Source organism: Alosa pseudoharengus, unplaced genomic scaffold (genome assembly GCF_046254945.1).
Source record: "Alosa pseudoharengus isolate Yale_2024_CS ecotype anadromous, Long Island Sound unplaced genomic scaffold, YU_APseudo_1.1 YU_APseudo_1.1_scf_22, whole genome shotgun sequence".
Lineage (NCBI taxonomy): Eukaryota > Metazoa > Chordata > Actinopteri > Clupeiformes > Clupeidae > Alosa > Alosa pseudoharengus.
The window spans coordinates 27,747,287-27,767,770 of NW_027468680.1; positions in this window are offsets into that span (position 1 = coordinate 27,747,287).

Genomic DNA, 20,484 nt, shown 5'->3' on the forward strand with positions numbered 1-20,484 from the left:
ATAGCGCTTTATCAAGACACCCAAAGCACTTTATAGTGAAACTGAAACCTCACTAACTACCCACTATGGCTGCCATCATATGCTAGAACACTCACAACACACCAGCTTGAGGTGGAGAGGGAGGGAATGAATGAATGAGCCAATTACACTGAGGGCTGATGAGGTTGCCAGACTGAATGAGCCAGGTTGGGAGTTGAGCCAGGGCACTGGGGATGGAATGGGGATAGTGTGACTGTGTCTTTCGCAGGACTGCAGACGTCACCTTCCCTGCAGCTTCAGCTCTCCACGTGGTGGACAGAGAGCCCTCTATTGGTCAGAGCAATGGAGTGCAGTTTATAGCACGGCCCTCTTCTATGTGGTCCCACTCCTCTTGGGCTCAACCCTTCTCTCATTCTCATTCCCTCTCTTCCCTCTTTATCTATTTCATCTTCCCTCTTTCTTTCTTTCTTTCTTTCTTTCTTTCTTTCTTCCTTTTCTCTATTCCTCTGTCCTGTTTTACTTACCCTTATGACAGACATGCATAGACATACAGACACATCCCCATACTAACCCATCTCTTGTACAGATGTTTGTTTGTATCTCTGCAGAACTGCACCTCTCCCATGACCCGTTGTCATGACACAAACTCTGACAAGCACCTTTCAGAGCAAATGACCCTTATCCCCCCCACTCCATTAGACAGTAGAGCCACTCTATGGAGATCAGTGTTTGATGGATGCAAAGCCTGTGTGCATGACGTGCGCATAAAGCCTGCAGCCTATTTTTGGCCTGTAATTAGGGTGTTAATATTTCAGCATTGTGTGTCTATTTCTCACGTCAGCGCCTCATTTTGGCTGTCCTATTATCCCCCCCCCCACCCCCCTCCCACCCCCACCATCACTGAGGAATGCAGCCTTTTATCCCTAAATACTCTAAATGATGGTTGCAATCAAACAACTTTCTGTGGCAATATACATCCCCTTCAGCTGCATGATTATTGCTAGGAGATGATGAGTATAATTGTAACATTTGGTTCATGGTGTTTGGTGCAAAGCCACTGTAGTGGGACTATGGCAGTGTCCCGTACGGTTAAGGTATGTCTCTCCCTGCTGAACTTCTTTTTTTGGTTCCCAGGCCAAGCTGATTTACATTCAGGGTCTGAGGCCCTTATTGATTTTGTTTCCCCCCTCCCAGAACTCCCATGAGCCTCGCCTTTTCCGCTCTCTTCTCCTCTCTCTTTTCTTCTCTCCTCACCCTCCCTCCCTCTCTCTCCCTCCCTTGTTCCCTCCCCTCTTCCATTCTCTTGGCCTCTCACCTGCCTGTCAGTGACTCTCTGGCTGCCTCCTGTGATGGAGTGAGAAGAGGAGAGGAGAGAGAGAGAGAAGGAGAGAGGGAGAGAGTGCAGTGCACACATATTGAAAAGCATTGATTTGTAAGCATACAACGAGGCTTTGCAGCAGACACCTGGGGTGGCAGAGGAGCTCTTTTGGGACAGGTAGAGGGGTGAGGAGACAGACTCTGAACAATACAGAGGGAGAGTTTATATCTGTCTGTGTGTGTGTGTGTGTGTGTGTGTGTGTGTGTGTGTGTGTGTCTGTGTGTGTGTGTGTGTGTGTGCATGTGTGTTCACGTTCACGCATGCGTGTGTGTCTTGGTGCAAGAGAGAGGAAGTGTAGTTGTGTGTGTGCGTGTGTGTGTGTGTGTGTGTGTGTGTGTGTGTGTGTGTGTGTGTGTGTGAGTGCGTGTGCGTGTGCGTGTGCGTGTGTCTATATGTCTATGTGTGTGTGTGTATGTCTACATATCTGTGTGTGTGTGTGAGGGAGAGAGAGAAAGAGAATGAGATGGGGCGGGTTAGATAGGCAGCCTTAAAATTACACAGCACAAGAGAATGGAAATATGTGTGTGTGTGTGTGCATGTGTGTGCGTGTGTGTGTGTGTGTGTGTGTGTGTGTGTGTGTGTGTGCAAGTGTGTGTGTGTGTGTGTGTGTGTATGTGTGCATGTTTGTGTGTGTCTGTGTGTGTGTGCATGAGAGAGAGAGAGTGTAGGTAAGGCTGAGAAGGGCAGTGGGTTTGAGCAGCACGTCAGTGTGCACTGGAGCCTTTGCCAGGTGACAGCGGCCCCCTGTGTGTGTGTGTGCTGACAACCTCTATTCTCTCCTCTCCTCTCTTCTCTCTTGTCTCTTCTCTCCTCTCTTCTCCTCTCCTCTCCTCTCCTCTCTCCTCTCTTCTCCTCTCCTCTCTCTTGTCTCTTCTCACCTCTCTTCTCCTCCTGTCTCTTCTCTGCTCCTCTCTTCTTCTCTTGTCTCTTCTCCGCAACACTCCTCTCCTCTCTCCCCAGAACCACTCTCTGATCCGGCCTTGTCATTCCTCCACTCGCCTGAAGTTGGCCCACGTAAACACCGTTGTTCTGTTTTTCAGTCATGCGGTGTCATCACCCGACGTGTCAGATCCCCACTAATGCTAGAGAAGTGCCTCTCCCACCACAGAACTCACATATCTACCACTACTTAATGGCCCATTATTGCATTACGGCTGCTGTTATCGCTGCACCTGCTACTCTTACCGGCCTGCTAGGCGCTCACCTCAGCGATAATGGACTCGCTCGAGTTCAGCCCAGAGTGGGGCAGACAGCAGACGCCCGCGGTCAGAGGATGACCGGCCTGCCCCAGGCCCCCTAACTGCCACAGCTGTGATGCACACTCCTCTCGCTACTCTAACTGGAGGAGCTCTCACTGCTGCTCCATCCTCTTCACTGCAGAACAGCCTCTTGGGTGGCAGACACATAGGCTGGAGGGAGAGGGTGGCTATCACCTGTGTGGCCGACACGCTATTAAGCGCTAACGGTGCTGTTAGAGATCTGCCTCTTCCTCATCAGCTGGGAAAAAGATGGATAATGCAGGAGTTTGACCGTGATAAACAACCCAGGTCAGGGTGTTAGGGATGCCCACATAAATATCCTTCTGTTCATATAATGTGTCAGTGTAGGTGGGGATGTGATAGTGTATGTGTCTGTGCATGCTGCTAATTTGAGTGTGCAAATGTGTTCATACAGTACATATTATGCATCTATTTGTATGTGTGTGCGTGTGTATGCACAGGTTTTGTGTGTCTGTCTGTCTGTCTGTCTGTCTGAGTGTGAGTGTGTGAGATCAGGCCAGGATTTGATGGACTACTTTTGATGTAGATGTTCAATCTATTTGGCTGCTCCTGATTTGATATGGCCGCTCTTTTTTTCACAGCACACACACACACACACACACACACACACACACACACACACACAGAGGGCCCATATATACTCCTGGGCCCCCATCCCTCCTGCAGTTGTCCTCACATCGGCCCACTCACGCCTGCATCACAGCAGTGTCCCTCCCTCTCCACTGTGCCCCTGACACAGTGAAGGCCCCAGGTGCAGACCACACCACCACCCCGCTCTCCCTCGCCCACTCACTCTTTACATCCACAAGCTCCTCTGCCCATCATGCTGCTGCACTGTCAACAAATGTGTTTTGGCATGCTGTAGGGCCGTGGCCATGCCCCTTGTGTCCACTACACATTACATTACATTACAGTGCCATGTAAACTGGGGTGGAGACAGCCTCTGGCAAAGCAGGAGTGCACACTATAACACACTGCCTCTCTGATGTGCCCTCACTGTGTGTAGGCTGTTCTCCAGAGATATACCTGAATATCACCTGAATCATTCAGGCAAGTCCCACTCCTCCATTTTCCTGTGATAATATTGGCCTGTGTTGGGCTAATTGAGAACTACAGGTATCCTTTGTGATAGGTATGGTTTTGCTCTGGTGGAGAGTCTCTTGATGCATATTGAAAGAGTTGTCTCCTTCCAACCATGGGGATCTGGGCTGGAGAGCATCTGTCTCTTACTGTTTCCCTTCAGTAGCATTAGAGCTCCCCCACCATGAGATTGACATGCCGTAATCTAGGCCTGTTTTAGCTGTTGTAATTAGCGTCCGCGCTGATTCCTTCTCTCCGAGTGCCCGTGGAGATCTTGTTGCTGTCAGCGCATCTCCACACACACACACACACATACAAACGCACACACACACACACACACACACACTCACACACACACACATACACATACAAACACAAACACACCCACAAACAAACACACACAAACATACATACAGGCACTGAAGTGCAATCTTTATCAGACCGACAGTGAGAAAATCACCACCCCCCATTTCACCCCAGAGCGCCTGTCAGCTGTCGATATCTTCTGAAGCTCTGAACTCCAGCTCTGTGTGTTCATCACTCCATCCCTCAAAGTATCCAAGAGAGAAAGAGAGGAAGAAGAGTGAGATAGAGGCAGAGAGAGGAGAGAGGAGGAGAAAAGGGGGAAAGAAGGGGATTTAGAGAGGAAGAGAGGTGGGAGAGAGATTTAGAGGGACTGGGAGAGGTATAGAGGCAGATGAGAAGAGAGGGAGAGGAGGGAAAGACTGAGAGTGGCCCTCTCTCTCTCTCTCTCTCTCTCTCTCTCTCTCTCTCTCTCGCTCCACCCTGCCCAACTCTGTTGTATGATGAGCTCTATCTCCCTCTCCCAGCTCTGAGTCTTGTTTATAATTCCTCTGAGCAGGTGTCTCCATCTCTTTCTCTATCTCTCTCTCTCTCTCTCTCTGTCTCTCCCTTTCTTATTCTCTCTGTCGTTCTCTCTCTCCTGTCCGCCACTGCTGCGATGAGGCGTAGCCGGAAAGTGAGGGATGAACATTGTCCTCCTCCTTCCCCCCATGCCCCCCCTCCTCCCTCCATGGCTTTACGCTGCAGGCAATACTAAAGTGATTGTAAACAAATCAAGCGGAGGAAGAGGGGAAGAAGAGGGGCAGGGGAAGAAAAGACAACATCACACACGCTCCTGTGAAAAGGTGTCTGACGGCCGAGGGTGTGTGTGTGTCCTGCAGCAGGACAGACCTGCCGAAGGCGGCCAAGAGAGATGGGAGAGAAGCAAATGTGTTTTTTGGTTGTTTTGGGAACAAAATCACTGGAGTAATGTTGTTGGTGCTCCATCTATTCGTGTGTGTGTGTGTATGAGAGTGTGTGTGAGAGAGAGAGAGTGAATGTGAAAGGATGCGTGTGTGCTGTATGTGTGTGTGTGTGTGTGTGTGTGTGTGTGTGTGTGTGTGTGTGTGTGAGTGAGTTTGAAAGGGTATGTGTGTATGTGTGTACAGTGCAACCGGAAAGTTTTCAGACCCTTTCAAGTCTTCCATATTTTGCTATGAATGCTTAAAATGCATTTCATTATTTTTTTGCTTCACCAATCTACTCAAAACACTCCAATACTCCACAAAAAGCAGGTGTTTGGAGTGTTTTCAAAAATTTCTAAAAAATAAAAGACTGTAATATACCATTTACATAAGTATTCAGACCCTTTGTTATGACGCTTGCAATTGGTGCATTCTCTGCCAATGGTCTGTGAAATGCTTCTAGAACTTCATTGGAGTCCACCTCTGCCTAAGTGAATCCTAAATTAATTCATTATTAGGAGAGGCACACATCTGTCTATGTAAGGTCTCACGGTTGATGGTGTATGTCAGAGTGAAAACCAAGCCACGATGTTGAGATAATTGTCCATAGAGCTGCGAGACAGGATTGTGTCAACACACAGATCTGGGGAAGGATACAAGACAATTTTTGCAGCATTGAAAGCTCCCATGAGCATGGTAGCCTCCATCATTCTCAAATGGAATAGATTTGGAACAACCAACAGTCTTTATAGATTTGGCCGCCCAGCCAAAATTAGTAATTGGTGATGAGAGACCTTGGTCAGACAGGTAACCAAGGACAATCATCAGTGCAGCTCAGTGCCTGGTTTCTTCCATACACGGCATTGGGAATTGTGGCCAAATAGTTCGATCTTCGTTTCATCAGACCAGAGAATTTTACTTCTCATGGTCTGAGAGTCGTTCAGGTGCTTTTTGGCAAACTCCTGGCAAAAAATGGCTTCCATCTGGCCACTCTACCATAAAGACCTGATTGGTGGAGTGCTGCACTCATGGTTGTCCTTCTGTATGCTTCTTTCATCTTCACAAAGGAACTCTGGATCTCATTCATAGTGTGTGTGTGTGTGTGTGTGTGTGTGTGTGTGTGTGTGTGTGTGTGTGTGTGTGTGTGTTTGTGTGTGTGAGTGAGTGTGTGTGTCAGTGTGAGTGTTTGTGTCTGCCTCTCTGTGTGTCGCCATGTGTGTAACTCAGATGCTGAGGGTATGTGAGTTTAGTGCTTTTGTTTGTCCTCAGACTTGTCTTACCAAAACGAGAGCTGTCAAATAGCTTTTACTTTCCTCCCCCTAAAAGCTGTGAAAAGTATTATCCCTATTTTCCTCTCCTCCATTCTCCCACCCCCAGAGTAGTCAGGCAGGTGAACATTGTTTTCTCCAATACTTCATCCAACCTGCAGAGCCTCCATTCTGTCTGCATTTTTTTTTTATTCTTGTTTGTTTTCACTTGGTCTTTGAGAAACAGTATCTAGGTGGTGGACTAACGTGCCTGTCCTGAAAGAAACATACTGTGATGCCTCTTTAAAAAGCTTAGCGCCGGAGTTTTGGAGATGGGGATACACCCAGGGGGGACAACAAGACAACATCGCTGGACGCCACTGAAAGAGCTCCACATCAAAGCCGGCCGCTCTGCATAATTGTGTTGTCTTGTTGAGGGAGGCAATTTGGCGAGCAGATGTCACCTTGAAGCAGCATTTTTTTCCCCTCCCCTGTTAACTCTCTCTGCAATAATTGAATTTTTATTAGGGTGCCACCATGTAAGTGGAGCATGGTGAAAGTTTGAGACGAACACCATAAAACAGAGCCAAGTTTCTCATAATGTGTGTGTGTGTGTGTGCAGGGGCGGAGCCAGAGGGGTGGCTCCGGGTGGCACAGACCACCCTTGAGATTCGATTGGCCACCCCAAGTGCCACCCCCAAATCCTACGATTGGCCATTAACATGGTCTAAGGCGGGACCTTTCTTGATGCACTTGCAGCAGTTTGAAGTGTCAGACGTCATAAATGTAAGTGGCAAACACGCTTGCCTTTATAGGCCTACAGGCTACTGCTTGTGCTAACACGCAAAGATATCTATTTACCTATTGCATCTGCCAGTGCCTATTTATCTAATCACACACTTAAGTCGCCGACATTTGCTAGGTCATTAAGTGTAGGCCTATAATTTGTAAAAGCGTTTAATGACAATAATGTCCTAATGTAATGTTAAGAAAACGTTTCATTTATGGTTCATCGAGCTTACTCACTAAACACTCGTCGCATCTAGGCTACTACAGGTAGGGATATTCTGATGAAATGTATACCATTCAACCAGTCAAGCATATGTGAAATAAAATATTGAATATTTTGTATCATATGTAGTCTATGCGATTAAAAACCATGTGTGTGTGAAGTATCCAAACAATGATAGCACTTTCATTATGGCTGCTTTAGCCACAGACCTTCAGCTACTGTATGTGTATGAACAGTCTAGCAACGCAATTCATGAATGCCCTATTTTGGACATGTCAGTTATTTGTGCATTGACAATAAAGTAGAATATCATATGAAACTAAAGATGACTAAAATCTTGCATATGTAGAGGAAGAATCATTCACAAAAATCCATGGCATGACCTCTCTTCTTGATAGCTGTTGAAAACTGCATGGAACTGACAGGGATTGTTTTGTTTATTAATAAATAAATAAATAAATAAATAAATAAATAAAAGTAAAACATTATACTGATACCTTCTGCTTTTCCCAAATACAATGTAGCCTACAGGTGTACATGATCTTTCATCAGTCCAGTTGCAATGGATGAACTGTGATGAACTGCCCTACTTGTTTTTAAAGGTTTTATAACAATGCTACAATTTTTTTGGCTAGTGCTACAAATCTATTCACTTTGCAGCACCAGTAGGCTACTTTCTGTGCGGCCCGCACACACACACACAGGCATGTCAAACAACCATACACCAAAGTTTCAAGAGTGGGGGGTGGAGTAGAAGATGGAGACAAATTGATAAGTGTGATTTATTTTCGCGGAATGGATATACAGGACTGAGCGGCGGTCATATTCTGTACCGCTATGCAGTACATCTAGTTATAAATGTAATGTCACTCAGCAACCGTAGGATAAAATCAGAAAAATGTGCAGTGGTCTCTTAAGTTTTTTTCCAGAGCTGTGTGTGTGTGTGTGTGGTGTGTGTGTGTGTGTGTATATAAAGGCCTAAATATATAAAAGTAATATGTATATAAAAGTAAAATATTATTTATAGGCATACTGTGTATATACATACATATTCTGGAGTTCATAATTACAAGTAGCCTAAAATATTTTGTCATTTAAATATTTCATATTTTTAAACACCTTTAAACACCTACTGTGCATTTAATGTCATGATTACATTGTATTAGTGGTGTGTAAGTCTAATTATTATTTGGAAATGAGATGTGCATGAGGATGTAAGTCAGGATGTTTGCTTTTGATTAGTTAAAACAAATATTGAAAAACCAAACAACTCGAAGAGAACCTGTCTTGGATCGCAGAGGAGCGTCATGCCATGTTTGTAGAGGCGGAGCTCCACCTGTAAGATATATGACAGAATCCTACATGTGAGATAACTTCGTTTTTTCAAGATAATTGATTGGACAGTGGGCGGTAGTTTTACACAATTTGAGCTATAACTTAGCACGTAACCTACACCCGACCAGGTTTGGTTGACAGCATAAGACACCATGGTGATACAGTGACACTAAAACAGAGCCACTTTCGTGTCACAGCATACCCCAGCTTTGAGTGCAACATACCTCGCTAACCCACTAATCAAGATTCGTAGTATAGTCCACTGGTGAGCAGTTGACAAACAAACATGACGTGAGCTAACTGATGGCTAGAAGGAGGCTATATAAAAGTTTGCCAATAGTTTCATAGCCTGTTACTCATTTGTCATTAAAAACCAACAGTGAATTAACTTAATTGCATTGCCTAGGTTACAGACACAAACTCGAGAGATGCGGATTTGTACACACAGTCTTACAACACTGTTTCATTTTTGGTGCTAATTTAGACACACTTATGGTGTGGGAGTGTGTGTGTTGCATTGCATGAATGGTTATCCCTTGCACTGCATCATGGTCAAATGGTGTGGCCGGCACAAATGCTGTCATCATGGAGTCTAGGAGTCTAATCAGAGCCTTAATGGGGCTGGCAGTGAAGAGCATCTGAGTGCCAGCACGGTGATCGTGGTTCTGCTGGGGGACATGGGGGGCGGGGGGGGGGGGGGGGGGCGCTGCTGGGCTCCATTTCAGATGGAATATCAGGCCCGATATCAGCAATCTCTCATTATTACCCATCATAGAGCAGAGCGGGCGGGAAGATGAAGCCCCTCACTACCTCCCAAATGAGCCACAGCCTGCTGTTTACTGAGAGAGAGAGGGAGAGAGAGAGAATAAAAAAAATAGGGAGTGAAAGAGCAAGAGTGAAGGAGGCAGAGAGAATGAGGGAGAGTAAGAGAGAGAGTGAGATCGGATATGAGGGAGAGAGAGAGAGAAAACGAGTAGAAGAAATATCCACACAAGTCTAGAATTGCCTGAAGGACTAGAGGGTGAGAATATAAGGACAGCAATACCCACATATTAAAACTGGCAGTCTCAGTGTAATTGCCAGGCGATATTGAGGTTGAGAGGTGAGACACGATCAAATTCATGGTAGCTCGGAGTCAATGGTGAAGTAATCAGAACAGAACAGACAACTTTAGTGACAGAGTCAGAGCTTTGTGCTCTGTTTTGCATATTTCTATCTATCTATCTATCTATCTTTCTATCTATCTATCTATCTGTCTGTCGGTCTGTCTGTCTGTCTGTCTGTCTGCCTATCTGTCTGTCTGTCTGTCTGTCTGTCTGTGTCGATGCCTGTCTATCTGTTTCTGTGTGTCAGTGTATGCTCTTGTTTGAAACCACATCCTGTGTGCCACATATTCTCATTCATTATTTTATGCATATGCTCATTTATTTTTCCCAGAGGCTTTGATTGATGGTTGGGAGTGCCTGCTTTCCTCTTGTTCAAACAGATCTTGGCCAGGGGTCAAACACTATCTCCAACCATCACTGGCTCAGTACATTTGTCTGAGAGGCTGCCAACAGCAGTTCATATGCCGGAGAAGAGAGCACTTCAGAAATGGCTTTTCAGGGCACTTTTTTCTACTCTCTGTTCCTCTCCCCTTCCAGCTGTGGCATGGCTGTCTTCTTCTCTCTCTCCCACTCTCAGTGGACCTGAGTATAGGGAGGATGTCAGATAGCATACGTTCTGCTGATACCAGACAAGAGCATTATGGAGAGCATTAGGTTTATTGCATAATTTAGAGATAAGTCACGGGCTGTTACACTGGCTCTTATCTCAAATAGTATTTGGAAATTGTGGTGTTGTAATTAGCAGACAAAGAAAAACTCGATGGTGAGTGTTTACTAAAATAAAAATAATCAAGGATATAAATAGAAAAAATAAAACAATTATCTCATGACTCCTTCTCCCTCTCTGTGTTGCGTTCTCTCTCTCTTTCTCTCTCTCTCTCTATCTCTATCTCTTTCTCCTTTCACTAAAGAAGGCCATTTGCTTTTGGTGAGCTGTACTTTTATATTTAACAAATATTAACGGTCTCATGGCCTCCATCTAAAAGTATAGATGTGATGCATTGTCGTCCTCAAGCTGAATTTCCTAAATACAACCTCAATCATAAGAGACGGGCAGTGGGGCTCAGGTCAGTCTTTACCAGTAGCACCAGGCCCATCTCATCACATTCACCCTCCTGATCCACTACAGGTCCTCAATGAGGCCCAAAGGGCTTGCCCATGCCTCCCCAACCCCAATCTGCCTTTATGCAGAGCCTACAGGTAGGGGGATTTATCTGTGTCAATCATCTGTAGAAAAAACAACATGAATTTCAATTTGCTATGGCTCTCTTCTAACAACATAGTGGCAACATGAATGTATGTAGTGCAGGATTGGAGATATGCAGAGTGTGGTGTAAACAGTTGACATGTTATGTTTCTTCAGAATGAAGGAAGTTCTCAGGTACTTTTAAACCACACCAAGAAACTAGGCATTTCTGATGTTCATATGAAAGCGCAGGGCTGTTGGTTGATGTGCCTTGTAAGGGGGCTAACCTTGAGAGTCTTGATGCACTCCATTAGTGGGAGGCAGTAAAACTCAGTGTCTCCCCCATACATTTCTTCCTTATTGCTTTTGGGTGCCTTGGCTAGCCGGCGACACCCACACCGTGTTTTACTGAAAAGAGATGAAACTGTTTTTATAGACTCCTTTAATGCCTCTACCTTGGCTTGTTGGAGCGCGCTCAGTGCCAGCGCTGAGATCACCTGGCTTTTGTGTTTGCTTTATTGTTTAATTAAATCGCCCCAAAACAACTTTATGTTTAGAAAAAAGAAGCGCCCAACGTAACAGCCCCTTTAACATAAGCTTCTCATTAACACTGCCAAGAAATGTATGTTTTCGGAGCAGTGTGCGTAGGATTATGCAAAACTACCAGCACAATTTCCGTGGAAAGGTGCACCATGGGCCAAGGAAGATCCCATGCACTTGCAGGGATTCCAGGGGCTCATGGGGCGACTGGAATAATTTAGTTTTGCCTTGTTGTGAGATATGGCATTTGGCCTTGGCAGAGATGTGCAGCACTTTCTAAGCAGACTTTAAATATATCTCTCTGTTCCATTTGCCTCCCTCTCTCTTTATTTCTGTCTCTCTCTTGCTCACTCTCTTTCATGGCAGAGTAGTGAATGCCCTCAAACTGAATTCATTGTTCTTTTCTTTGACTCTCTCTCTCTCTCTCTCTCTCTCGCTCTTTCCCATTATCTCTCCTTGTGTGCTCAGTAGTGAATGCTCTAAAAACCAAAGTGTGTCTAACTTTGTCTCTATCTCAGGTAGAAAGTCATCTATGTCTTTCTCACTTTCAAACACACACACACACACACACACACACACACACACACACACACACACACACACACACACACACACACACACACACAAACACACACACCACTCTCTGTTTTTCTCCCCGTGCCCAATATGCTTGCATCCTACCGTGGGAGCATCTTCAATGCGTTCTGCCAACACAGCAATTACTGTAAAGTGTCACAGTGCATTTCTCTCCTCATTACCTGAGTGGGGCCCATGCCGGATGGATGGCACTCGCTTGGCTCTCTCCCCGCAGCACCGCACCACGCTGGGCCATGCCGTGCTGTGCCGCATCTCGCCGCATCTCGCCGCCTAATTGATTTCCACCTGTTTGCCAGCTCAGAGCCATTGTAGCAGAGTGGCGATCTGGGTCCAGCTTGGACAACGTTGCTACACTATCATATTTGTAAAAAGTTGTATTTTTGTGACAGCTTAGTATCAAAGGGACTGTTTGGTATTGTAGTTATGTGTTGTGCTATGCTATGGGACTCTCAGGATTAAAGTATGCCACAGGACCCAGCCAAATCTGGCATTTATTGAATGGATGCAATTTTGTCAAGATTCTTTCGTTTAGAAATGAAATGGCTGATATGATTGGGTGGTCAGAACATGCCACCTCTGCCCTGTTGCTCTGACGTCCTCCCTTACCGTCCGACTGCAGTGTTGGTGTGGTGATTCTAGTGATGTAGAAAGTGAGTGGACAGTCACAGCCAGGCGTGCAGCTCTGCACCTGGGCCTCCATCGTTTCCCACTCATCCAGCCTGGCCAGTGGCTCCCCTCTGAGAGCTCCGAGCCGAGCGCAGTGCATCTGGGACACTGATGCCCTCAATTACCTTTATTCCACAGGCCTGATGGGCTGCCGGCTCCACTCCCGGCCCAGCCTCATCAGGTTTGCCAGGAAAGGGCAGGGGTGGGGAGGGTGGACGTGCCGAGGGGGGGGGGGGGGGGGGGGTGCCTGGAGAACAGCGTCCCTAACTGCAGAGGCACCCTGCTCTGACCGATAGGTCGTCCTCTGGCTGATCCGGGATCAGCGGAAATCAAAGCTTTATGAGAGAGGACAGAACAGAGGAGTCAAGTGCTTTGAGGCGCCCCTGTTGGAATAAAGCTGTCTGGAATTGCTGGAGGATTTGCCTGTTGTGCAGCTTATTTGGCACGTTCATTGTGTTTATTTAAAGCACAGAGCACAGAGGCCAGATTATCCTGCCAGAGCCACTCCAGCCAAATAAGTTCTGGGGGACATATCTGTGCTAAAAATGAAATGACCCATGAAGTGACACCTGCCAGTGCAGGTAGGTCCTTCCAAAACTGAACCATTGTTCCAGCTCCCCCCATATGTCCAGTCTTCGTCCATCTCCAGAGCTGTGTGTGCTTCTCATATTAAACCATTTCTGGTGTCTCTCCTCTGTGGAATGAGGTCTTTCGTGGGGGGGGGGGGTGGGGGGGGCAGCACACGCTCTCCCCTGCCTCTGGACCCCCACACAGACTCAAGGTTATTACAAACCCCAACCGCTGGCATTTGTTTTTGCACAATTGAATCATCTGTTTATGCCTGTGGTCACACACTGCACAGCATTATACGCCTGTCCTGTGTTAAAAAAAAACAAAAAAACGACCAGACGACAGCATGGAAATTCTTCCCGACCGCCCGCGTTTACAAGAGATGGCGTGCAGGCGACAGCTGGCCAGCTCGGGCTGCCGATGCATATTGTTGCACACCGCGCAGATCTGCACTGCTTCAGCTCTCATTAGGACGGACTGATAGCGGTGATGAACCCTGAAAGAGAGCTGATACCAGCAGCGAGCCAACTCCAGCACAGGATATCCAGTCATCAGCTGACATCCTCTTCCACATCCTCTACAGCATTGCTGTAATCAAGCCGTATAGAGGAGGCTATCAGAGGTCTGTTTATTTTTTATTGGTGGAGTCCATCGGCATGGTGATGGTGTTAGTAATTGGCATGCATGCACGCTGGACGAGAGAGCAAGTTCAAGATGAGTGTGACCAGGTTAGCAAAATAGTTTGCTGGAGGGGGGAAAAAAAGCCCTTTCAGATGTTATGTGATGCGGGTTTTAATGTGGCTGTGTGAACGCTGCAGCAAAGATCCTGGATGTTTCCGCAATGCACTTGTGCACAAGCATTAGTGTCATCCCTGCGCAGTACACTCAGCTAGGCCATGTTTTCACTCTTCTTTCCCCTGTCCTGGCCCTCATTTTTGTGCGATGTAAAATCAATTATTCATCAGTTTCTTCAAAGAAAGTGAGATAGAGGAAGAGAGAGTGTGTGTGTGTGTGTGTGTGTGTGTGTCTGTGTGTGTGTGTGAGAGAGAGCGTAAAAAGCCAGGATAGCTAATGGGGGAGGGAAAGCGAAGGTGTGGCGACCCTGTGGTGGTTGGAGTGGTCGACCCGCTGAGCAGAGCCTTGGTTCCTTTAAGCCCCTGGCACGGAAGGGGTAGGGGGGGGGGGGGTCACTGTCTCCCGGAGAAACTCATCAGCATGTCTAGGTGCTGCCGCGCTGCATGGTCCGCGGGTGAGATGAGACGCTGGGGGCCAGAGAGAAGTGGGAGGTCAGATTCATTCCCACAGGGGCTTAAGCAGAGGAGCCATGGGGTGTGCTGCTCCTGCTGTGTGTGTGTGTGTGTGTGTGTGTGTGTGTGTGTGTGTGTGTGTGTGTGTGTGTGTGTGTGTGTGTGTGTGTGTGTGTGTGTGTGTGTGTGTGTGTGTGTGTGTGTGTGTGTGTGTGTGTGTGTGTGTGTGTGTGTGCTGCTCAGAATTTTCAACTACCCTGTATGTGTGTCCGTGCACATTAGTGTGACTATAGAGAGAATCACAGAAAGTGTGTGTGTCTGAGAGAGAGAGAGCATTTGTGTGTGTGTGTGTGTGTGTTTCTGCGTGTGTGCTCATGAGAGGATCTGGTGTCAGTGTCATTAGCCCTTTGTGTATTGGCCTTCATATTAGCCTCCTGTGGTGAGTCATGGCCGGCTGAAAGAGCACACGCAGACATGATGTGGATCTAAAGTGATGCTATGGGTCCAGCCCATCAGGAATGCTCTCTTCTCATGGACAAGGAAGTAGGAGTAGTGCGTAGGTATGTGACCTTGAATTATCATGATCACTTTCTCCAGTTCTGAATATCCTTGTGGTTTCAGTAGGGTTTTGTTTTCTAGATGTCTGTTGGAACAGCATTAGGTGTCTTGCACTTTTGTCACAATTGTGAGTGAGGTGTTTGTCCACATTTTCACAATAGAATACATCCACCAAGATGTTCCCATAGAACCCCCTCCGAATTCACAATATCTCAATTTATCAGGAAATGTCACAGAAACCTGTCAAACCATGACACGACAGTCTGCATGTGTATCCTCCTATGTGGTCAGTTCCTGTAAACCCTGTGGACAGTGTCACGTTGACTTGGCAAGTGTATCTGTCCACAGCATGCATCCCCTGAGCATGACCTGATTGGGTTTGCCACTTTTCTATCCCCTGTCTTTTCACCCCTTTCCTCCAACCTTTTCAAATAGACAGCACAGACACAGCAACATTTTAGCTGGCCACGGTGTAACAATCAGGCTGGCAGTGGCTAAAGCCAATATTGGCTTTTTCCTGTTGTGGAGGGCCGTGGACGTGCACTCTCCTAAAGCAATAAAGAGGACAGTCATGAAGATAGATGGATTTGATCTGTGGCCACCGTGTGTGTGTGTGTGTCTGTGTCTGTGTCTGTGTGTGTGTGTGTGTGTGTGTGTGTGTGTGTGTGTGTGTGTGTGTGTGTTTGTGAGCACTGCAGCATCACATGAAGCTAACGGGGCACCGGTCGGGATCTCATTAGAGAGTGTAATGGTGTCTGTGCAGCCACACCTGCCTCTGAAGCCACTGTATTCCAGCTCACCTGACACACACACACACACACACACACACACACACACACACACACACACACACACATTTACATACATTGATATAAACATAGCACAACACACACACACACACACACATACTCTCTCTCTCTCACTCACACACACACATACACACACACACACACACACACACACACACACACACACACACACACACACATTGATATAAACATAGCACAACACACACACACACACACACACATACTCTCTCTCTCTCACTCACACACACACATACATACACACACACACACACACACAGGCTGGAAAATGGTGAGCATCTGGTAGCGATCTTGACATTAATCGGCTGTTCCCTAATAATGTGGCACCTGTGGCCGAATGCAAAGGTGTGTGTTTGGAGGCAAGATGAGGACAGGCCAGCGCTGTCTCACACACTGACAAATGGTTGGGAGCAAAGTCAAGGTCACATCGGGAGATTTATTATCCAGCTGAATTAACTGAATTTGGTATTTTGCTTTTTGCTTGTTGTGGTAGACTATGGTAGACTATAGGTATCACAACAGTATTATTATTATTATTATTATGAATGTGATTATGCTAATTTCAGTTCTGGATGCATGAAGGAAACATGTGAGAACTGAAAAGGTAGTCCTTGATAAGACACAGTGTGTCATTGAATAACTCATTAAACAAATCATAAATAAAAATACAAGATTAAAATTCATTTTGTGGAAGACAATTATGTAAAAGTGTTCATTTACTGGAACACTACCTTTAATAAATAAGAAAACTGATTAGTGGGGTATTACGTGCATTGCACTACTGCTAACAAGTTGTATTAATCTCAATTACACAAACTTTAAACTGTGAATATTAAAGAGGGACGTCTAAGGACACAAATAGGACTGATGCAAACGTTCAAAGACTCTCATGTGAAATTCAAAACAGTTTGGTCCCCAGTTATGAATGATATCCTCAGGTGGAAACTGTGCCTCAATGGAAAACTGTGAATGACACATTAAGATTGGGACTGTCAGTGCAAATCGAGGTCACACAAAGAGTTAAAGCCTTATGGTTGTAAGTGCATCTGCTGGCAATTTGGTCACGCAAATAATAGATTGTTGCTGGGCCAGCTTTTGCTGGTGTTCCACTAATAAACATTCAGAGTAAGTGACAGCACCTAAACGGCTCATGAATCATGCTTAAAGGCGCTCCCGTGCAGCACCGAAAACTTTACGGGTGACAAGCGGTGTCTTAGGCGACCGTGATTGATGCAGGGGGAGCTTTCCAAGGCTGTCGCGTCTCGCACTGCCATATGCCTCATATCACAATAACTGATTGGTAGACAGTGGCTGGATCACACAAAGATGCATTAGAGGTGTGAGGACCGAATTGACTGGCAGAAAGAGAGGCGCCACTTTCTTCCTGCAGAGGCAGAAAGGATGAAAAAAAGAAAGAAAACTAATAAAGGGAGAAGTGTGCGTGCCAGTATTGATTTTCAGATTTGAAATCTCCATGCACATGCGTTTTGCTTGGCTTTTTTTTCTTTCTCATTTTGTGCCTTACGAAAGTTTGCGAGTACATTATTTATGGCCTGTGTTTGTGCAGTACCCTCCGTGTAGAAATGCTTAGTAGCTCTGTGGGGCTGTATGCAGACATTCTCTAGTCAGGATTGTGAAGTTTTCAGGGTTTTTCTTGTGTGTGAACTGTGAAGTCGTTGGAGCATGCTACATAATTGAACACCCCACAGCTGTATTTGAGGCAGAGTTCACCTTTTCTAAGACCTCACTCCCTGCTTGCTCTCTGATCTGGTCCTAGAAAACATTGTTACTGTTACGTAAGCATTCTGTCTATGTAATGCTAATCAGTTCAAGTCTCATCTCTGTATGCATTCTGCTTTGCCTATGCATTGCATGATGGCACACAAAGCTGTTTGATATTCCACAGTGGAGGAGATGAATTGATTTTTTTTTTCATGCTAGATTTTTTGGAGACTGTATATTTCTGTTGCACAGGAAGTCTTACCCCCACTTGTCTGACTGGTTGATCCCTCAAGGGAATACCATGAAGTCATTGACAGCAGTTGTTATTTTATGACCAGACCCGGGCTGAAGTGGTTCAACCCAATATCTTGTCAAATGATGACTTCTCACATTGCATGACTGTACTGTCAAGGGATATGATGATATCTCATCCGACTGATGTACCAGTCATGCCAGAAATGTGTCTGGATTTGACAAGCTTGTCAAGTGCATGTATCATCTGCAGATTCTGATGATACATGCAGATGCAGCTAAGTCTGGCCATTCTGAAAACTGACGGCAGCAAAATCACTCCAAAAATAATACCTAATTCATGATATAATTCATGATAAAAATGTTCACACAGCTAAATAAGGTTGTAGATTTTAAAAGTTGTTTGTAGCTCACTAGAAATTTCTTGAATAGTGAAAGATAAGCAATGTTGTGTGCGATATAACATATAACATATAACATGTAACATATATACTGTTTATGAATGGAGAGAAAATGCAACATCATGAGGATTTATTTTGTATAACACAGACAATGATCATCCAAACAAACTATCAAAGTTGAGAATCAGTGGGTGTTCATTTCAACTCTTAGGAACCCTCAGGCACTGGCGTCTGAAGAATATTGTGATCAGAATATCTTATGCCTCAAGCAGGGATTGGGAGAGGCCATTTCGGAGGCATCAGAAAGTCAAGGTCGAGCATTTACAACATTCAGTGCGCCACACTGGAGGGGTTTGAAAATTAATTCTTGAGCTGATTCTCCACCTGCATATTACAGCACCTGAACCGTTCACGGCAATAGAACCACCAGCCATGCACCACAGGCCCTTTCAGAATACAAATGCAGCCAAGGCCTTAGAAACGGTCTTTGTATCTTCACACTAATACGCCAACACCTCCATCAGAAACCTTTATCCAACAACTGAATGACCAATGAAACAAGTGGACCATTCATTGCTCCCTAATAATCAGTAGAGTGCCCCCACATACTATATGGTACAGTATACTGTATGTTATGGGCACACCACTCATCTAAACTGTAACCTGCAAAAATCATGAATGCGTGAATTAATTACCCAAATGTTGCTGCGGCTTCGTAATTTGCATGGGCCCTGATGCCACAGCCGTGCCAGGAAAAGCAATCAGAACTAAACGCTTTTCTCCTCAGATCTATTTTTAATACGTCGAGGTTGTGATTCATCGCATTGCCTCTTTTGTAAGCAGAGCGCGCTGCTGCAGAGGAGAGAGAGAGGGAGGCTGTGTGAGTGTGAGGAGAGGCAGTGCTGTTACTGGCATATTCCTCTTTCTCTCATCTCCTCTTTTCTCTCATCTCCTCTTTTCTCTCATCCCCTCTCCTCTCCTCCCCTCTCCACTCCTCTCCTCTCCTCTCCTCCCCTCTCCACTCCTCTCCTCTCCTCTCCTCTCCTTTCCTTTCCTCTCCTCTCTCCCCTCTGTTCCCCCCTTTCCTCCTCTCCTTCCCTCTCACCCGTCTCTGTCTAATGCATGAGGCACAGTCTGTGCTGTTTGTAGGTATTTGTGTATCTTGCATTCATATTACACAAATGTCGTCAGCGGTTAATAATGCAACGAAGCGTCTGAAACTCTCCGAGATGAGCTGAGATAAATACCCTTTCATAGTGTGCCGTTGCAGTGACGAGTGACAAGGCTGAGATTTGACTAAGTTGAAATCAATGTAGCACTGATGGGGAGGTCTCACTATTCTGTTTTCCCATTTCCCTGTGAAAATTGTATTGATTTGACAATCGGTTTATGTCCATCAAGTTGACAGAGTGCTTGACGTGTTTTTAGACATAAAAAGGTGAAACTACTACTATCTGTCTCTCCGTCTGTCTGCCCATCCGTATGTCTGTCAGTCTGTCTATCTTTTATCTTTCTATCCCTTTATCCATCCATCCGTCTGTCTGACAGACATAGGGGTTGACAGTGTTTTCGTCTCTGTGCACTTTAAGTGGATGCATGCAGGTTGCTCGTGTATCTTTGACTATGCTGTGAGATTCTGAATAAGACCATGAGATGGTGCTGTGTGCTTAAGTAAGGACTGGCAGCGTGTGAAGGCCAGCTCCATCTCCGTCTGATTCAGCTCCATTCATGCATTACGGTGCACATTGCCAGGCTCCATTCAAGTCAGCATACTGTGCAGGATTCCCTGTCTTGTGCATTTAAAGCAGAGCATATATCACACACACAACACGGCACTCCTGTTCAAGTCATGTCCTCTCTACTGGACATCACAATAGCGTGCACCAAAGGTTGGACGTATCCTAGACATTAACTCTATGGAAGCATATGACCCCCCCCCCCCCACACACACACACACACACACATACATACCTGAATATACCAATATTTTGTGCATACATAAACAGACAAGTGCACACATTAGCACAGATACACCTGCTTTCTGTCTGTCTCATTCTCTTCTCTTTCTCCCCACATCAAAAACACCTTCCCTTTGCTGTCTTCTCATCTCGTCTCGTCTCATCTCGTCTCATCTCGTCCCTGGCTCCTGATCCTGGTTTCGGTTGGCAGCAGCTCCCTCTCTTTGGTGATGGGCAGACGGCGAGATCTGAGCCGTCGGGCGGAGTGGGACGGCGCGGGACAGGATGCGCGGCCA